The sequence below is a fragment of the Amphiprion ocellaris genome, chromosome 14, assembly GCF_022539595.1.
Source record: "Amphiprion ocellaris isolate individual 3 ecotype Okinawa chromosome 14, ASM2253959v1, whole genome shotgun sequence".
Lineage (NCBI taxonomy): Eukaryota > Metazoa > Chordata > Actinopteri > Pomacentridae > Amphiprion > Amphiprion ocellaris.
The window spans coordinates 32,980,922-33,001,127 of record NC_072779.1 but is presented as its reverse complement, the minus strand read 5'-3'; the positions used below and the strand labels follow the sequence as shown (position 1 = coordinate 33,001,127).

The window sequence follows — 20,206 nt, the reverse complement described above, 5'->3', positions numbered from 1 at the left end:
TTCACTTTCAGCTGTGGTGTTTATTCTGTCTTTCTTCTTTCCTCTTACTTCTCTCTCCAAACATCCCGTATACATTTACATTTTCTCCTTTTCCTTCGGTTTACCTGAACAGACTCTGAACGTCACGCCAAACCGGGCCGCCGTGTTTGTTTGTTAGAAACTTTCAAAGAGTTTCAATTTCCAGGAGCAGCCTCCAGTCCAGAATGAATGATTACCTCGCTGTATTTTATTTTTATTATTATTTTTTCATTTCACAGATTTATTTTGCATTAGAATTCAGAGTCATTTGGCAGCAGGGACTTTTACCACAACAGGAAAAGCAGAGAGGGATTCTTTTTATTTATTTATTTTCCACACTCATTTGCAGGTAGAGCCTCGTCGTTCTCCCTCCTCATTTTTCTTCATCCATTCTCTCCCAGATTGTTCGGACTGCCTCTCCCCCTCCACAACCACTTCCTCCACTTCTGCCTCTATCAGCACAGCTCTCCATCCTCCTTTCTCTCCACATTTATTTATTTGTTTATTAGTCAGGAATTTCACTTAACAATTCAGCGCACACCCTCTTGTTTTTTCGTAGCCCCCCGTAGAACTGGATAAACAGGAAAACAAATAATAAATATGAGTGGAATTATATAACAGTTCATCAAAACAGAGTGGAGAGCGACGGGGACGAGCGAGTAAAGTCACGCACAAAGTCAATCTGCTCTGAAGACGGCTGAAGGAAGGAACCGAACGAAGCCTCCGAGGCACATTTGCTTGAATTATGGGGCTAAAATTGAGCAAGAGATGATTTTTTTAGCCTCCATTAGAGGCTCAGAGCAACACGCAGAGTCATCGTCGGCTTCAAGGACGGCGGAGCGTCTTCAGCTCACCCAAAAAAACAAGCCATCGTCTGCTAAAAACTGATTATCCTTCAGGTTAAAGCTGTTTTGTGCAGTTTTCAAGAAGTATGCAGCTGCTTTTATCTGAATCGGGCACTCATAATGTTCAAATACACAGAATTATATTCCTGTGGTCGTAGCAGAAGTATCTTTGGTGAAACTCTTGCATTTTCACATTACATTCAAGATGTTTTCTGGGAATTGTGGCGTGTAGTTTCACTTTCAGGCTGTAAATAACATAATTTCTGGATGGTTTTATATATAAAATGAAGAAATGATTTCTTTGCGAACATCTGATGAGCTGTTATTTCTAAATATGTAACTTCAGGAATAAAATTAGTCATTTGGGTCACAATGTTGGGGCTGTAAGTTGCAATTTGACAAATATAAAACTGCATTATGTGAGTTGAGTAGGCACTTTAAAGCTATTTCAGCAAAGTAAAAACAAATGGGTCTAATGTGAAAAGCAGTGACAGAACGACAACTGCTCCAACAGACCGCCATCACTTTTTGGCACAACACTGACATGAGTCTCGATCACTTCTTGAACACCTTGAAGACCAAAAAACTAAACAAAACTGGCATTTTTTAAAGTACCAACAATGAAGAAAACTGTGCATCCGATTAGTTTGTAATAGTCTACAATAAAAACACTATTCAATGGTTTGAGTAAAGAGAAAAATAGGACATTTTCTGTTTTTAATGGTGTATTTACAGTTTAAAAACTCATAAAATAACTGCTGTTTATAACTTCAAGCTTTCAAAACTGGGAGTCTATCAGACCCTTTAGAGAAGAAGAAGAAGAAACCTGCAGTGCTTCAGTTTCTCCTGATGGAACTCTGTGAAGTTCATGTCTTGATGACTCTTGATTCATCACATTTTCAACAAATCAGCTGCATTTGCTGACTAACCCTTTATTTAAATGTACCATACGAGGCCTCATTTAGTCATTTAATGCAATCATGCAGGATGGAAGAGGAATAAGAGCAGAAGAATGCTTTGGAGCAGCAGTGTCAAACTCATCTTAGTCCAGGGGCCACATTCAGCCCAATTAGATCTCAAGTAACCTATAATATCATAATAACCTATAAATAACCACAACACTAAGTTTTCCCTTTGTTTTAGTGCAACAAAGTACATTCTGAAAATATCCACATTTCAGGAATTATCTTATTACAAAACATTATGAAAAAAACATAAGTTCAATTTCAGCAACATTCAGCCTCAGTTTATCATTTCCACATTACAACTTCCAGATCACAGAGTGTCTACAAAGGAACACAACATTTAGTCATCTGGAACTGAATGATATAGTAGTTTACTTTATGATCAAAATGACAAAAGTCAGACAAAAAACAACAAAAACAAGACAAAATATTGCAAAAATGAGACACAAAATGACAAAAGCGAGAAACAAAATGATAGAAAACGAGACAAATGACACAAAACAAAAAAGAAACAAAAATTCGACAAAAAAGTTACAAAGCAACAATAAAAAGGGACAAATGGCAAAAATTAAATGAAAAATAAAGTCCCACAAAACAAAAAAACGATACACAAAACAATGAATAAAGCAAAACACAAAATGACAAAAATAAGAGATAAAACATAAGTGAGACAAAAAGGAAACATAAAACAACAAAAACATGAGACAAACGACAAAGGTCAGGCAAAAAAAAGACAAAAAACAACAAAAACAAGTCAAAATATTACAAAAATGAGACACAAAATGATAAATGAACAGTCTAGTATTTTACTTCATGATCAAAACAACCTGTCATGGTGTAGAAATTATTAAAATGTATAGTTTTACAAATCTACAGTCTGCAGTTAATGTCTTCACTGTAATTTTTACACTTTACAAAGTCGTCCCAGGGGCCGGATTGGACACTCTGGAGGACCGGTTTTGGCCCGCAAGCTCTATGTTTGACATATGAATGTTATTTAACTGTATGAGTAATGAGAAAATTCAGACATTTTCTGCTTTTAACTACCAAACACCTCCACTACCAGTCAAAGGTTTAGAATGCCCCGATTTTTCCAGGTTTTTACTGAAAATGTCTAAAGGTAAGTGGTGAGCTGTCAGAGGTTAACAGAAAAAAGGTGAGGTTAGCCAAAACTGAAAAATAATGTAAGTTTCAGAATTATACAAAGAGGCCTTTTCTGGTTGTGTAGATCAATAAAATGTAAATTTTTCTGTTAGTTAATGAGACTCCTACAGCTTTAACTGAATGGAACTTTTCTATGATTTAGAAAACTAGCTTGAATATCATAAGCAATGGTTGTTGGTCTCCATTAGAAGCTCTGTTTCACTGAATAATCATCAGCTTCAAGGACACTGGAGCGTCTTCGCCAACCTCTCAGCAGACCTGATGTCCACCGCGAGGCTGCTCACCCACGGGTGCCGGCATTAATCTCGGTCACTTCTTGAAGACCTTCCCAGTGAACCCTGAGTTCTCTGGTTTGCTGCCACGAACCTCCAGCCGGCCAGCAGCCTCCCAGGGGCCCCGGCGGCCTCCAGGAGCCCCCAGCGCTGCTGCCAAGGCGTGTAATTCTGTTATCACGCCCTCTTAGCTTCCGTCTTTGAGACAACTTTGAATCACTGTGGAGGGTCGGCCGTCCTTGGAGCAGAGAGAAGATGTTCGGCATCGAGGCGTTGGAACCGCCTTGTGTTTTATGAGGTTGTGGTCGCACAAGGCCTGCAGTCAGACGGGCATGAGGACAGCTGGTGAGGTTATATTAGAGCTCTGGGAGGCTTTTATTCTGTAACCTTCTCCTGCATCTTTAGGACTTCCTGTCTGCCGTCCTTCAGGAAGATCAGGCCTCATTTTCTCTGTACTGTAGGCAGCAAACTGTACTGGAGGTTACACATACTGGTCTCATTCTACCTCATTTTAAGCGTGTTTTTCTACATTATCAGTAGCATCAAAAAGACATTTTTAAAATCCACTTAAAGTATGAATCTCTAGCAGCAAGGAAGCCAGTAAACCTGTCAAAACTGCAGAAAGTAACAGCAAATATCTGTAAAATAATTGATGCATTTTAGCTTCAAATAGTGGTTAAAAAGTTGAATTTCATAGTCGCACCTTTTTTTTGTTTTACAGTCAAAATAACTTTATATATATACACACACACACACACACACACACACACACACATATATATATATATATATATATATATATATATATATATATATATATATATATATATATATATATATATATATAATAAATTATTATATTATAAATATTAAATCTGTATTGTCACAACTATTAATTTGTTGCTTTAGAGTGTGTGGCTATCAAACTGTATATTTTAATGTAATCAGAACAGCTATAGAAAGATTTTTTCACCACTATTACAACATTTTAATGCTACTGTATTGTTGTATTTTCAAACACACGTTTTTCTGGCACCTTTGCTGCAGAGTTTCAGTTTTTTGTGTATTTTTTCCCACTGCAGTTAACGCTGATATAAATTACCACTATTACAGGACTCAACTCCATATTGCAGCATGAAAAAGCTACTTTTTAATGAGTTAGTAATTAGTTTGGTCTGAAGCTCATCACAGCTTTACCTGCTCGTATTGATCTGAGAACTGACGTGTGACTCAGCAGTTTTGAGCTAAATGAAAGAAGCAGAACATTGAAAGAACAGAAAACACCAGTTTCTTAACGAGATTCTGTGGTTGCCGTGGAGATAACGATGATTTAAAAGCATCTGTACTGTATGTAGCTAATTAGTTTTGTCCTCTGTGTGGTTTTAAAGAATCGACTCAGCTGAATTCTTGCTGTTTGGATGTTGTGGAGGGAAGATGGAGGGAAGATGAAGAGATGGAAGCAGGGAAACACGTTTGTGCATCCATCAACCCTGAGCTCAGACTAACGGTGTTAATGGAACTCCGGCTGCAGACTTTTCTGCCAAAGGTGTAACTAATGCCATGAAAGATGAGCAGACAGAATTTTTTAGCATCTTTGGGCTAAAATTCCACACAAACCTCTCAGCATATTGAAATTTTGGTGGTCTAAGAGTTGAATTTGTGGGTTAAATCGCAAGTGCACGTTGACTTTTCTAGATTTACGCCTACTGCAGTTTTAATTATGGCTGCATTTGTCTTCTGTTTCTTTTTGTAGTTGAGGTTTCCAGGTGTTATATATTCTGCTACATCTTATTGGGACTCTTCATGGTAAAATGGGATGAACAATCTCTGAAATATGCTTCAGCTACACATTAAAAAAAAACAAAACTGATGATTAATCTCTATAATAATGCAGCTTGATTTCACAACATGAGATGTCCAAAAACCTGAAATTGTTGTGATGAGATAGTGTGTTGTACAAGATAGTTTTATCATTGTACTCGGCTTTAAGACATGTTTTAGCATCTTTCTGTTCATCTTTATTGCTTTATTTTATCCTCACTGCTCTTATGAAGCGTTTCCAACAAAAAGCAATGACAGCACTTTCACATAGCTGCTTACGAGCCAGTTTTTTTCCTAAGTAGTGTCTGGTGGAGACCAAAATGGAGCAAAAAGTAGAGTAAAAATTAGGTAAAAACATTTAAAAACAATGCCAGTGTTGTTCCTTATCTGCAGAATGTGCAAGACTTGCTATGACTTGTTCCACTGTAATAAATTAATTAATTCTGCTTTAAAATGTATCTTAATTAGGTCATCTCAGTGTGGCTGAGTACAATGTTTAAATTGTAAGAGCTGCAGTTTTTTTTTTAAATAAACATGAAACGTGTCACAGCAAAATACATAAATCATATTCTCCACGCAGTTTCAGTGGAAATTAATGCAAAAAAAATTGACAATTTCTGCTGAAATCATGACTCATTTTGCTTCGCAATGATTTTTTAAAAATCTTTGCACAGAGTTCAGCCCTAATGTTAATAGATTTTAATTTAATGTCCTTTTAGTTTCGAGTCACAACCACAGCCACCTTCATCTGGGTGGAAAATGACCAACTATAAACCAAACTTTACCTGAAAACAGTCTTATTTACTCATCTATTGCTCCATACGCTCACAAAAATGCACAATTTTGGATCATCAGTGACAGATTTTGAGCCTGAAGCCTGTACTTTTCACATCTAGACATGAATTTTAACTCTAAATCAAATTGCAAACTATATATGTGGTGCGCTATACAGCAGAAGTGGAGATATTTTGGACAGAAAAATCTGAAAAACTCAAACATACTTCTACTCTTTTTGTGTTTTGTGTGGAAAAATATAGACATTTTTGAACTCAAGCAGTAAAATATAAAAAATCGAAGCACTTTGAGCCCCAGATACGTGAATTTTTCCACTCTAACACCATTAATTTTGTCCCTCTGAGGCCTTTGTCTTGGTAAAACCACCTCTTTAAGTCGGCTACATTCTCGGATGTGATGGGGGAGTCGCGTCGGGACACAAAGGCTCCAGTATGGCTGGAGAAGAGGCCTTTTCTTTTCTGTGCTGCGACTCACATGAACACAGCGGTCGTTGGGGAAAAGGTCAGGGGGATTCTGTTGATATTCCGCTGCCGGGCACTCTTTTTGGCCGGACACTTGGCGGCACAGCGGGCACTCGAGCTTGAAATGATGTTACTTCCTGCGGCCAGGAGGCGACGGTTCCCCGCACCATGCAGCATATGCAGGACTCCATAAATCCTACGGTGTAAATAAAGACCTGCTCTGCTCCACCACCTCTCACTCCTCTCTCTCTTTTTGTAAAACTGCTCTGTCCCTTCCCATTTTCCTTCCCTCTCATTTTTCTTTCTTGTGTTTACTCCTCGCTATGTCTTTTTTCCATTTTCTCCAGTGATGTAGTGGTAAACAAAAAAAGGTGGCTGATCCATAACCTTCAGCGTGTGATCTTCATCCGCTGGAGATATCTGCAAATAACTTCCACTCTGAGCTTTTATATAAAACATGATCTTCATTTTCGCGCTTCCTGGTGGGTTGTTGTGGAAAAGAAAGGGAAGGTAGATCTCATTTAGTCACAGTTGGACTTTATTAACTTCGCAGTGGGCAGTGACAGAGGTTTATCCTTTGACAGATGTTTTGAAAGCTGCTTGCAGAGCCAGACCACCGCCTCCCCGTCCACACCACAAACACACACACTCACATATGCATTCCCTAATTACAGGCTTTACAGCTCCCCTGCCGAGTCCGTGCAGCATCCAGGCCCAGAAGGTGTTTCACTTTGCTTCAGACGATACTTCGCTGTGTACAAATCATCTTTCTGCGACAGATAATGGCAAAAGTTTTTAATTTAACCGAGCAAAAAGCAGCACTTTCTCTTAGAAGTTGAATTCATTGGAGTGCTGAGTGTTTGACAATAGCAACAACTCTTACATCATCTTATCAGAGGTACAAGTGATGGTTTTTCTTTGTAATATCTCTGTGGGGATGTAATGGTGTAAGATTTTCCAAAACATTTGTTCAGTACTAGCCTGTGACGTGTAGATACACCAATGATGTTTGTATTTGACATTTTTGCATCTTTTAAATGTCTCTTATTGTGAGAATCAATTTGTGTCGAGTTCTGAATGCTTTTTATTTCTCATTTTTTACTCTGCCAAGGAACGCAGCAGAGTTATGTGACGTTTGTCTGTCTGTCAGCAACATTACTCAAAACTGGACCAACAGATTTGGATGAAATTTTCAGGGAAGATCAGAAATGACACAAGGACCAAGTGATTAGATTTTGGCAGTGATGTGGCTTATAGTCTGGATCCACAGATTTGTTAAAGATTTCTGTGTCATTGCGAGATAGTAGTATGGCGTCGCTGTAACCATGACAAGTGAACACTACATCAGCTGCCTGCTGATGATCACATGATTGTGATCCTACTAGAAATCCATCACTGCGCTGCTGGATTATCAGGACTTGTCTGTCTAAAATGATACAAGGAACAGTTGATTAAATTATGGGGATGTTTCTGAGTCCCATCAGCTCCTGCCACCCGCTACATGTTTAGGTCACACGGTTTGGCATCTGTACATAACACACACATGCAGAACACACACCTGTGCTCAGCGCAAGGGCATCTATAAATAAAAAATAAACAAATACTGCATTTCTAAAAAATAAAACGCTGCTGACGATGCCTTCTGGGGGAATGAACAGCCTTGGCTGAGTACTGCACTGTCTGAGTGCTTTTCTAGTTTCTCATGTACAAGTTTGGAATTTAGAGGAATTAAAGATATCTTGAACTAGAATGAGTACTAGTCTGAATGAAACCATAGATATCTGGAATTATGATGACAACTGCTCATGATTCAACCACAGATATCTGTAATTAAAGATGCATGAATGGTAAAAGGGAAATCCTTTGTCTGAGAAAAATACATGGGATGTTCTTTTAGACTGCAACAATAATTAAATCATGTAAAGCTGGTGTAAATATCCAGTTTGGCTATTAAATGTTAATACAGTTCATCATATGAGTTGGCTGGATACCTGTGGATGAATAAAGAGCAAATTTGAGATTGAAATTCTGGATTTTTCTGAGTTTTTCATCTTAAAAAAGCAACATAATACAAAGTTGCAAGTCTTTGTGAAGTAGGAGTTCTGTTTTTAGGCTATGGTTTGTTTACAACCAATTTTAAAAAAGTTGTGTGATGTGCAGTTTGCTCCATTGTTTTCAGACCATCTGTTGCATTTGTCTGTGGTTTTGTTCTTTGAATTTGTCATTTTTGCATCTTTTAAATGTCTCTTATCGTGAGAATCCATTTATATTGTGTTTTACATGCTTTCTAATATAAACTGCAGACACTTACTACTGCCATTATCCTAGCGTACCGTCAACAAGATAAACTTGGTTACCAATAGCCATCGAGCTAAAAATGTTTAACGCTTACTGCTTCCGAGATGGACCAGTCAGAATGAACAGCTTCCTCAAAGTCCACTGGGTTTATTTACCTTCTACAGCTGCTTCTGCTCAATTTTAAAATACCCTAAAATTGTTCTGCTGGTGGCTGCAAGAGTGAACGCAAGAGTCCGAATGCACTCCCAGCATCTGTGGAACTGAACTTCTAGTGGATTATTGTTATTTTTGATAACTAGGTCACCACGGCGATACCAAAATCCTTAGTGTTAGCATATTGTGTGGCTAGTGTGGCTAACATTAGCTTTGATGGCCTGTCCACATGTTTGTAACACTGAGATACCAAATGATCTGTTGTTGACTGCAAGAGTGAACACAAGAGTCTTCCTGCACTCCCAGCAACAATTCTCCTTCATGTGGCTGCTTAAATTTTGTGTAAATAGCCAAAACTATAGTTAGGAATCATCTTCTACTGCTCCTCTACATTATTCTGCATTATTCTTACAGCGACCTCTACTCGATGACACCATATGTTAGTTATGCAGATTTTTTAACTGTGTTGGGAGGGGAGTGTCCGAGCTTCTGGTCTTTTTCCATGGACGAGGAATTTGCATTTCAGGCAAAGATTATTTATCAAGGCTTTCCTTCCGAGCTCCTGTCTCTTAACATCATTTCCATATCTTAACATTTATGTAACCTTCAGGCTGGCTCCAGACTGGAACCTTTTGTTGTGCTTGAAAACGGCTCATTACTTGAAGTTAGTCTTTGAGCGCCTCTAGAATATACAAAACGCGTCTTTTTAAAGGAGTTATAAGTATGTCAGCTGTGAAATTTGTGTGTTTTAAAAAGGAGTTTTGTCAGAGGAACCGTTTTTTCTTTCTCTCCAAACAGTAGATATCTACTTTTAGAATCAACTTTGAATGTCATTCAGGAGTTTGTTCTTGCTCAGTTGAAATGCAGGATCCTCTCGGGAGCGTCGTGTTCAGGAAATGTGAAGTCAAAATATATCACTGGGCGGCTGCTTCACTTCAAAGCACCTCGCGACTTCAGGGACGACATTTCAGCACATATAGCTGCTCTTATGGGTTAAAAGTCTGACCTCGATTCGTAGAAGTTTGCTGTGAGGAACACAGAATATGATTACGGACATAAATGAAAATAAAATAACAGAAGATTTAATCGATTCAGTTGTTTTTTTGTGGATAAATTGTATCTTATAGCAGTAAATTAAGTTTATTCTCCAAAATGTCCATGTAAACTAGTGACTTAGCGTATTTACAGGTATTTTGCATCTTGTTCAATTTGGCCTCATTTTTCTCATTTTGTGTCTCTTTGTTTTGTCTCCTTAATGTCATTTTATGTCTCGTTTTTGTCCTGTTTGTGTTACTTTGTGCTTTGATTTTGTCATTTCAGTTCTCTTTGTGATCGTCTTGTCTCCACTAACTGTAAATACTTAACTATTTTCAGTTTTATAGCCTCTACAAACTTACTCGTGCATCTACTCATCTGCTGTAGAAAGATGTTTCACCATGCTAAATGTATCTCATGCTGAATGTATCGCCCAACAAAATTCACCATGCTGAATGTGTGCTCCTCTGTTTACTGTTTTTGAGCCATGCTGCACTTTTCCCACAGCCTAAAATTGTCCAAAATGACTCCAATTTGGTCCAAAGTAACAAAAAATATCACAGATGACTCAAAGCCTCTCCAAATCAACTCATGAATCATCCAAACGCCTCAAATACTGTCCAAAAATGACTAATAACCTGTCTAAAATAACGTAAAAACTTGTCCAAAGTTATATGAAATTGTACAAAATTGACACAAATTTGGTCCAAAGTAACAAAAAGTTTCAAAAATGACTAAAAACTTGTCCAAACCTATGTAAGAGTGGTCCAGGATAACTCTCCATAATTACTTGAAACTAGTTCAAAATGACTCTAATGTAGTTTAAAATGACAATAGAATAGACAATAGAAAGATGTTTCACCATGCTGATTGTATCTCCAGCAACTTGCTCCTCTGTTCACTGTTTCTGAGCCATGCTGCATTTATTTTAGTGATCCAGTAGGTTCCATTTCCCTCTGATGATTATTTTTGACATTTTAAGCAGATTTTGAGTGATTTGTAATATTTTTTTGACAAATTTTGATTATTGACTCATTTTGGAAGAGATTTTGTCATTACAATCATTTTTGAATGCAAGAACTTCTCGGGAGTTTTGTATTCAGGAATTATGACGACATTTCGGCACTTATAACTGCTTTTATGGGTTAAAAGTCTGACCTCGATTTGTGGACGTCTGCTGTGGGAATGTACATCTCAAGCTTGATGAACATATATTACTCAAAAAAGACAGACAATTTAATCTATTCAGTTATTTTTTTGTTGATAAGTTGCATCTTGTAGCAGTAAATTAAGTTTATTCTCCAGAATGTTCATGTAAACTAGTAACTTAGGGTATTTACAGCTCTACAGAGCCTTAAACTGCAACCATATCCTTCAACATGATTTCATTTCACCACTTCCATCATCCACTGAACAAAACAAATCACATTTACATGAACACACACCTCCTGGACAGGAATCCAAGTCCAATATCATCCTAAAAGTAAGAAATGAAAACCGCCCACACCTCCAAACGAGCTCATTTCCACCGACTTGTTTTAAAAGCGGCAGCGTTGCATGTGTTTTTATAAATCCCATTACCCCACACACAAGGAACAATAATTGAGTATGCCGTCGATTATTACATTTCTGTGTTATGAAGGTGGCGGGAGATGTGTTCTGTTGCACAAACGGGCTGCATTAAAAATGTGATTTTACTCATCAGTGACTCGTAACCTTAATAGCTGACTTTCCATTATTAGGACGGCGTCCATTAACACACTTGAAAGCTGAGTAGCTGGTTGAGAGCTGTTGAATGCAAACCTGAAATCAGATCTAAACTCTCTGTAGCGGTCATGACTGCAATTTACAGCTGCAGACGGGTTGTTTTCCTACTGGTGTTATTAACATTATATATGAAGTGAGGTGTATTTTCTCTTTTGTGACTTAAATGTAAGCAGGAATGGGGCAATACACTGAAACGTCAGTGTTTTTGCTGTTTTTGTCATGTTTTTGTAGTGTATCTCTTAAAAAAATCTGCCTTATTTTTGTATTTTCAAGCAAGATGAACAAAATTACACTGAATTTGAAAAAAACATATGTGACATTAAAGAGGGAGGAGGTCAGGGTTGATGGAGGGGTCCATAAACCTGCAGATTTTTATAATAGTTATTGTTTGTTGCTTGTTTTCTACCAACAATCACAACTGCTTCCTCTTGACTAACACCACAGCCATTGTTGGTATTAGAAGTGTCATTTAAACCACAGTTTTTCTGTTAAGTTCAACTTCAACCTGCATTCTTTTAATAACAGTGACCAAGCATATTGGTGCATAAATCGCACAAAAGGGTGTAAGAACAGAAAATGTCTTTAGTTTCAAAACAGCCATGTTGCTCTGTTGATAGTGCAGTCAGATTAATGTGATTATCTGTCATTATTTTAACACTCTCAACCCCAAAACCTGCTGACAGCTTCAATAATGGCAGTTTTATAAAGAATTAAACCATTTATCAGAGACAGAAACCATCAAAACAGAAAAAATAATCGGATTACGATGTATTTGTGCTGGAAAACCTAACCAAATCTGAGCTGAAAATTGTGACATTTCATCAAAATCCCTTTATTTTAAATGTCTTATTTACATTTCTTCAAAAATTAAAGCACTCCAATAAACCAGATGACATAAAAATCCAAAAATTCTCCACTTATCAGCTCAACTGTGAAGCTATTTCCGACTTTGCTGCAAAAAATTCTGCCGTTTCTTCGCTGAACTTGTCTAAACTGCAGGTTGTGTTGAACGGATAGAAGACCAGTTTAAACACAAATTAGACAAGCAAATAGTAAAATATCTGAGCTATGTAAAGCCACAGTTTGTTATGATTTATGTCATTCTAACTGTGTCGTAATGCACAGAAGACATGTCTTAGTTTTCTCTACTTCTAGCTATTGTTTCTGTAGAGGTGCTGGACTTTATATCGCAGTGAAAATGGCAGGAAAGATGTGAGCTAAAACAAAGAAGGGCTTGCTAAGCCCCACAGTTTGTTTGTTTTTTGTTTTATGTTTAAGTTCTGAAAACTCTACTCCAATTCAGTGCAGGTTGGTTTTTCACAGAACTAAGAATTGAACTTTAGTGTGCTGGGTATTTTGGAGAACACCATGAGTAGTAGTGGAAAGATCATTTCTTCTGGGCATAAGAGGAAAAGCAGTGTAAAGAATAAATAATGCAATAAGCTGGTTGAACTATTGCTTCAAGAAGTTCCAGGTATTTGTTCCCCTCAGACGTGGACGTAGTCGTCTTCTTCTTGGTTCCACTTGGAGCAGGATCAGATGTTTGACAGTCAAACAGTCAATGAAGCAACACTGAAAACAGCAAAATAAAAACAAAAAAAAAGTCTTCTCCATAACCTGCAGGTTTTCTTATGTATCTGCTTTGTTGTTGTTGTTGTTGTTTCTCAAGCAGTCGGCGTTTGGTTTGTGTTCACGTCTTCTGTCTCGTCGCCGCCGGTGCTTCAGTTTGATCCTGACACTCAAACACTCTTCAACCTGAAACTTTATTTTGGTTTATTTTGGGGGAAAAAACTGACAGTTTGTCTCGGTGCAGGAAGATCGGCTGAATATTTGCCATTGTGTTGTTGTTTTTTTTAAGGGAGTGTAATCTTCCTGTGAGAGTAAACAGACATTTAGAAAAGCTGAATGCGCTTTGATTGAGGTATAATATCTTGATTTGAAAGAATATTCCCCTGTAAACCCGAGCTGAGGATCCAGGTGTGTGCTGCCTCCTTTCAGCTTCCTAACTTGTGGTCTCATCGTGGAGGCAATTACCAACATGGAGAGTATGACAAGAACAGCAAAATGTGAGGAGCAGTGAATGGAATGTGACAGGACTGAATAAATTGCACCACTTAGCAGCCGTTTCTACTTTCTGATGTGCGTACGTTGCCGATGATTAGATGGCTACATTACTGCAGCCCAGCTATTATCCTCAAGTTTAACATCCCATTTTGTGTTTCCATCTTCCGTTCCAGTGGGTTTGTACAACGTTTGGACAAGGAGGTGGAGAACTGTCAGCAGCGGTGGCGGGTCGGAGAAACTCTGTTTGTTCCTCTTTACCAGGCAGGAAGGAAGGTAATTCATTTTTATAGATATAATTATTCATTTCTGTCCAAGGTGGAGTTTTGCTTTTTCATTAATCCTGTCACTACAAGTCACCAGGCTCCACTGATATGCTCTTATTGGTTTTACTCATTACCACACTATTATAGAAACTTCATTTTCTGAAATAAGAACACAGCCTTTCTTTATCAGTTGCAATTTTGCTCTAATAAGTGATTAACACACACTTTCTACATTCAGTAAACACATAAAAATGCTGCTGAAACCTTATTTTCTCTGATATAACCACAAGTTTATGGTATATTGTTTTTTGGTGAGTCAATTTCTCCATTAACTGTCCTTCTTTAATCTCATTTTTCCATTCTTCATGTGACATTTTAATGGTTTTAAGACATAAAATACCAAACTTCACTTGTAGATGTTTCTCCTTTTTTGGTGTCTTTCAAGAAATTGACTGAAGAGTTATTTATTATCTTGAAACCCTCTCTTTTTTGAAACCATTTTAGACAAAAGCTATGCTGTATAATCTCCCTTTAAACCAAATTTTGTTCAGGAAACCTGGAATTTTAAGCTTTTGACTGAAGTTCAAACTTCCAGTGTGTTAAATTTTCTGCATTTCCAGGCTTTGCTAGGCTTCAAGTGGCTTAAACTTCATCATCAGAGGTTTTATTTCTGATTTTGGAGGCTCTGTGTGGACATCTGGCTGTAGTGCTTGTTCATGGAATATATCAGCGCCAAAGTAGGGCTAAGGAACACGGCTGAAACATTTATCAGGTTAAAAGGTTTCATTTTTATTCATTATTGATCATTTCCAGTGACCTAATTTTTAATGTAGACCAGCAGCAAGAAGGTTTGTTTCAAATTTAAACAGCTTTTAGGCTGGTTAAAAATGTAAATGTCATTTTTTTTTTATGATGAACAAAGTTTTTTTACAGCATTTTTCTGTAAGATTATTAGCAATTTCAGAAAACTTCGCTTTAAATGGTGACCTTGTTGGCAGTGAATGGCTATAAAAGAGGTGTTCAATGAACATATGGGGTGTCATTTTTTGTCCATTTGGAAATTTTAAACCATTTTGAATGTTTCACTGCAGTTTTTTTTATTACAATTGAATTCAAGAAATGATGATTTATGGCACTTTTGACTTCAATCAGCTGCATTTTCAGGGGATGTGATCGTTTGTTTCATGATCCAGGGAAGAAAGACTCTTGGAGTCAGTTCATGCAACTGAGCTTTTCGTTATGTGTTTTCATGGCTGATGCATATAAGGAAACTTTAGAATATTTTATCGGATAATTTACTTATTGTACCAGTGAAGTGGCCTGCATCAAACAACTGGACATGTGTCGAATGGATCTTTTGACAAAGACAAAAATACACTGCAAAAAGTCCCACTCTAATATTTTGTTGGACTGTCTTTAGCTTTGAGTATAGCACTCATTCACTGTGGCATTGTTTCAATAAGCTTCTGCAATGACACAGCATTTATTTCTGTACAGAGTTCAATGAATTTTTCACCGAGATCTTATACTGATGATGGGAGAGTTGGACAAAGTCTTCTCCAGAACATCTCAAAGATTCTCAGTGAGGCTGAGGTCTGGACTCTGTGGAGGACAATCCATCTCATGCTCATGAACCAATTATTCTCTGTGTGAACCCCATGAGTCCTGGCATCATCATCTTGGAACATGTCCATGAAATCAGGGAAGAAGACCTGGTCATTCAGTATCTTCAGGTATCAGCTGACCTCATTCTTTGGGAACATAACGTTGCTGAACCTGACTAACCCCAGATCATAACCCTAAACCCCACAGGCTGGTAGACACAAGACATGATGAGGTCATCACTTCATCTGCCTCTCTTCTTACCCTGATGCCCCCATCACTCTGGAACAGGGTAAATCTGGACTCATCAGACCACATGACCTTCTTCCATTGTTCCAGAGTCCAATCTTTATGCTACTGAGCAAACTGAAGCCTTTTTTGTGATTAGCTTCACTGATCAGTGGTTTTCTTAGAGTTACAGCTGTTTAGTCCCAATCCTTTGAGTTCCCTTTGCATTGTGCCTGTGGAAATGCTTTTACTTTCACTATTAAACATAGCCGTGAGTTCTACTGCTGATCTCTTATGACATGATTTCACCAAACGTTTTAGTGATCTCTGATCATGATCATCCAAGAGTTTGTTCCGACCACATTTGTTCCTCAAAGATGATGGTTCTCCACTGTCCTTCAGGTTTTGCGTTGGATGGTTCTGAACCCAATTTTAATAGTTTCATAAATGTCCTTAGTTGTTTTCTTTGCTTGATGCAGGCCAATAATTTTTAAGCTTCTGAGACAGATTAACATCCTTTCTATGACCACAGGATGTGTCTTCTAACATGGTTGTTTCAGAAATGAGAAGCTCCTCACTGCATCAGCTAGAGTTAAAGAAGTTGTTGCAGCTGAAATATATTAATCACTGCAGTAATTATCCAGTGGAAGGATCTTATCTGTTTGCTCAGTTAAATCCAGGTTGCAAATTTTTTTCTTTTTTTTGGATAGGCACTGTTAACAACAATTACATGTCTCTCTGTGCATATAAAGAGCGTATAATCATGATTTAAGTCTTGTCTCTCCTTTGACTTGCAGTGATGAGGCCAGTTGTGTTCTAACTATAGATGATGATGCTTTCCTTAGTAAGATGAGTCACCTGGACACCTGCACGGTTTCTGTTCTTGCGTCACGGCTCACTTTAGAAATGAGTCATGGACTTTATTGTGTTGTCCTTGACTTGTGTAATTTGACGTATTCGTCCCTAAAATATATTTTTAAAAAACAGAGAACAGTGCTGCGTCTTTGTTGTATAAGACATAAACTGCTTTTTAAGAAAGTTCTCATATTGAATATGTTGTGAAGTTTCCAGCCCACAGATATCCGGCAGTTCTGGCCTGCAGCCACTTTCACTTCTTTGTTTGAGGCGCTGCTCCTTGAGGTCATGAACCGAAATACCAAATACAGATAATAACAACCTAAAATTAAAGCTTACAGTCATGACTTACACCCTCAGTGCCATAGTTTGCTTTCAAAAAAGCTGTGAAAAAAACTGCTAAAATGCTTTCTCAAAATACAGACAGTTTAGTCTTTGGACAAAAGTATCAGAAAGGAAGAGATTTGAGCAGGCTGGATGGTGCACACTATGGGTAATTTGATCATATAATTAGGTTTTTTCAGCTCCAAAGAACCCATCCTCAGCAGTCGCCCTCCTCTCCACTCCTTCCACCGTCTCTCTTTCGAGATTTGAGATGTTTGATGCCCATTATGGGTAATTTGATGATATAATTGGGGTTTTTCAGCTCAAAAGAATTTGAAAATCCCCCCCAAAAAGCACCTTATCCTCATGTTAAGGAGAAAGTGGCACATTTCAAACCCATCCTCAGCAGTCCGCCTCCTCTCCACTCCTTCCACCGTCTCTCTTCGGCCTCACAATGAGGTTCCATCTTTGTCTCCTTAAGCACCTTCAGCCTCCGTCGCCTCCCAGAGATCCAGTAAATCAGACTAACTGCTGTTTCAGTCCACCGCTTGAATCCACAAAATGCCACGGTGCCGAGGTGGTGAGAGGTGGCTGTGTGCTTTAGTGGGCTGATGAATAGAAATTATGTTCCTGCACATATTTTTTCTTCTGCCATACATGTGGAGAGGCTGATAATGTCCCCATAATGAAAGCCAGTTCCGTCCGCTAACAGGATTAGAGCTCAGAAACGAACACGCAGCATTTTCTTACGAGGTACCGAGAGTTCCCTTTTAACAAGCCTCCATCTCTCAGTTCTTTGTCTCATCGCTTTTTTTTTTTTTTTTTGCAGGTTGTCTGTGTTTTACTTTTTTTGTATTTGCAGAGTGCAACTGTGGCAGCAGCAGCAAATCTCCCTTCATGCAGTTATATCAAGGGAGATGCTGCACTGCAAAAATGCAACTGCAAAAAAAAAAAAGAAGGACCTCTAAATTAATTTTTTCTCCAATTCCAGTCCTTAAAACAGACAACTCTGATTTCTGTAGTGCTAAATGCTGATTAAAACTGCATTTCAGATTACATCATTTTTAGCTTCTTTTGAAAAATATTGCATAAAATACTCACCATAATATTGCGTCTTAAGCTTCGGCCTGTTTGCTCATATTTCCATCATAGTCCGTAGTGAAAAATGAGCAGTTTGCAAAGGATTGTGGATCAGAATGGCCAAAACAGCATGTTGGGATACAAACTGCAAAATGCAACTAGATGCTACTTTTGGGACACACTACATGTTTGTTTGCATGCTATGTAGCAGTTAGATGTAGATGAGTATTGGAAGATACCTGCTTTGTTTATATGTGACTGAATAATGGCTGAAGAAGGAGACGTCTGTGTATTTGTGAATAATGTTGTGGTTGGGAACATTCATGCGCTTTAGTACAATCACTTCAGTTTTTACCACTCAGTGTTTTCGTTGTCAGCAAATATTTGAATATTCTTCTTTGACTTGTTTTATATGTTGGGTGTTGGGAATGTTATAAACTGTACATAAAATATAAATGTAGCCTCCTGTTCTGAGAAGTGAAGCGTTAAACCTGCATTATCTCTACTAGCTAGTAGGGGGCGACTGTTCTGGTGAAATGTGATTGTATAGAAGTCTATGAGAAAGTAAGGCTACTTCTTACTTGATTTGTTACCTCAGGAAACATTTTCCAAATGACTTTATGGCTTCAGTTGCTCGTTTCAAGTCATTTTCAATACAACATGATGTTAAATTTTGTAAATTGTGATGCTATTTAGGGTAAAATACATGATAAAGAAGTGCATGTTTGAGGGGGATGTGTCGTATTCTTGTTTTTTTAGTCAGAAGAAACCAAAAACCAAGACAGCTACAGCTACAATGCCAAACTCTACATGGTAGCCAACAAACTTCTAATATTAATTGTGATGTTACCATGGCTATGTCCATTTTTATTCGATATTAGTTTAATCCAGACACTTAATTTCATATAAGAATGATTAGTTTAATCTTTTTTAAAGCATTTTAGCTGTGATATCAGATTTCAAAGTGAAAAATCACCTCTCCATTTACTTTCAATTAAGTATTCTTAGTTTTATTAGATTTAATGCAAGATGGAAATTTTCCTTTACAGCTTTTGCTCTAATATTCTTTCCCATGATGTCAGCATGGCTGCAAAGTGCTCCGACTTCTACAGAGGCTTAACGCTAAAGAATGAGTTCTTAAAACTCATGTGCAATACGCATGTTTAGAGGGTTTTCTGTCACCAGCTGTGTTTCTATAACGTATTTTTATGTGCATTTTGTAGTATCGCTTCAGATAAATGTAACAAAAAAATGCAAAGCAACACAAAGTAGTTTTTACGCTTAGTAAAAAGCATTGGAAGTTGGAAACACTTTTTTAAATTAAGTTTCTAACATAGTTAATGTTTAGTTTACGTAACTGAGTGGATGTTTCTGCTTCTGTTGAAACCAGCTGACAAAATTTTTGTCCATTTTTCTCTTGCCGATGGACAAAATTCTGTTTGTTTCTTCTTCTTCCTCGAGTTTTTCTTTCTCTTATTTTATGACAGTTTGCAAAAAACTGGTTTTGTTTCCTGCTTCTTCTACTGTTTTATAATAGTGTGATGTTTCCTCCACTGCTACTTTCTGATGAGGTAACTCAACCTTGTTTATTCTCCCCAAAGTCTCATTCATATTTTCTGCTTTTTTAACCAAAGTTCACCTGCAATCTGACAATCATATGGAAACAAGGTGACACTAATTAGGCTGCTGAAATTTCATATTCTGTGTATTTTTGCACAGAAGCAGAATTGTGGATTTTAGCCTCCATGTTTCACAGCGTACTGTGAGATATTTCCCTCCAATTCAACGGCCACCAAGCAGATCTATCAGACAGTGGACTGAAAAGGTGCTTTTAACCGGATTCAGATCTCATTTTGGGTTAATGGCGACATATTTTGTTCACTTGCAGCCTGTATTTATTCCACCCTCCTCCTTTCTTTCCCTGCAACTCACTAATTACCTTTGGTTTAAAGCAGCTTCATTAATTCTGCGGTAACGACGCCACGCTGACCACAGTACCTGACAGTAATTCATAATTAACACATGCTGCTTCCAGTCTCCAGGTAAATTATGCAGGGAAGTGCACATGAGCCGCCGGTGACATTGGCTGAATAAAAACGCTGATTTTTGAAGCGATCACCTGTGAAAGAGAGCAAAGTCGTGATATCAGCAGATATTTAACGGGCACAGAAGTTGCTTTTTGACTGGACTAAACTC

General features: G+C 37.8%; 1 protein-coding gene across 1 annotated transcript in view; it reads left to right on the top strand.

The window, feature by feature from the left end:
• The window catches only part of sgcd (sarcoglycan, delta (dystrophin-associated glycoprotein)), a 471,411-nt gene that overhangs the window by 100,446 nt on the left and 350,759 nt on the right, over nt 1-20,206 (top strand). Inside the window, exon 2 of the mRNA XM_055017413.1 lies at nt 13,832-13,931. The gene's annotated coding sequence lies outside the window, so the exon portion shown is untranslated. The remainder of the gene's footprint in view (nt 1-13,831; nt 13,932-20,206) is intronic.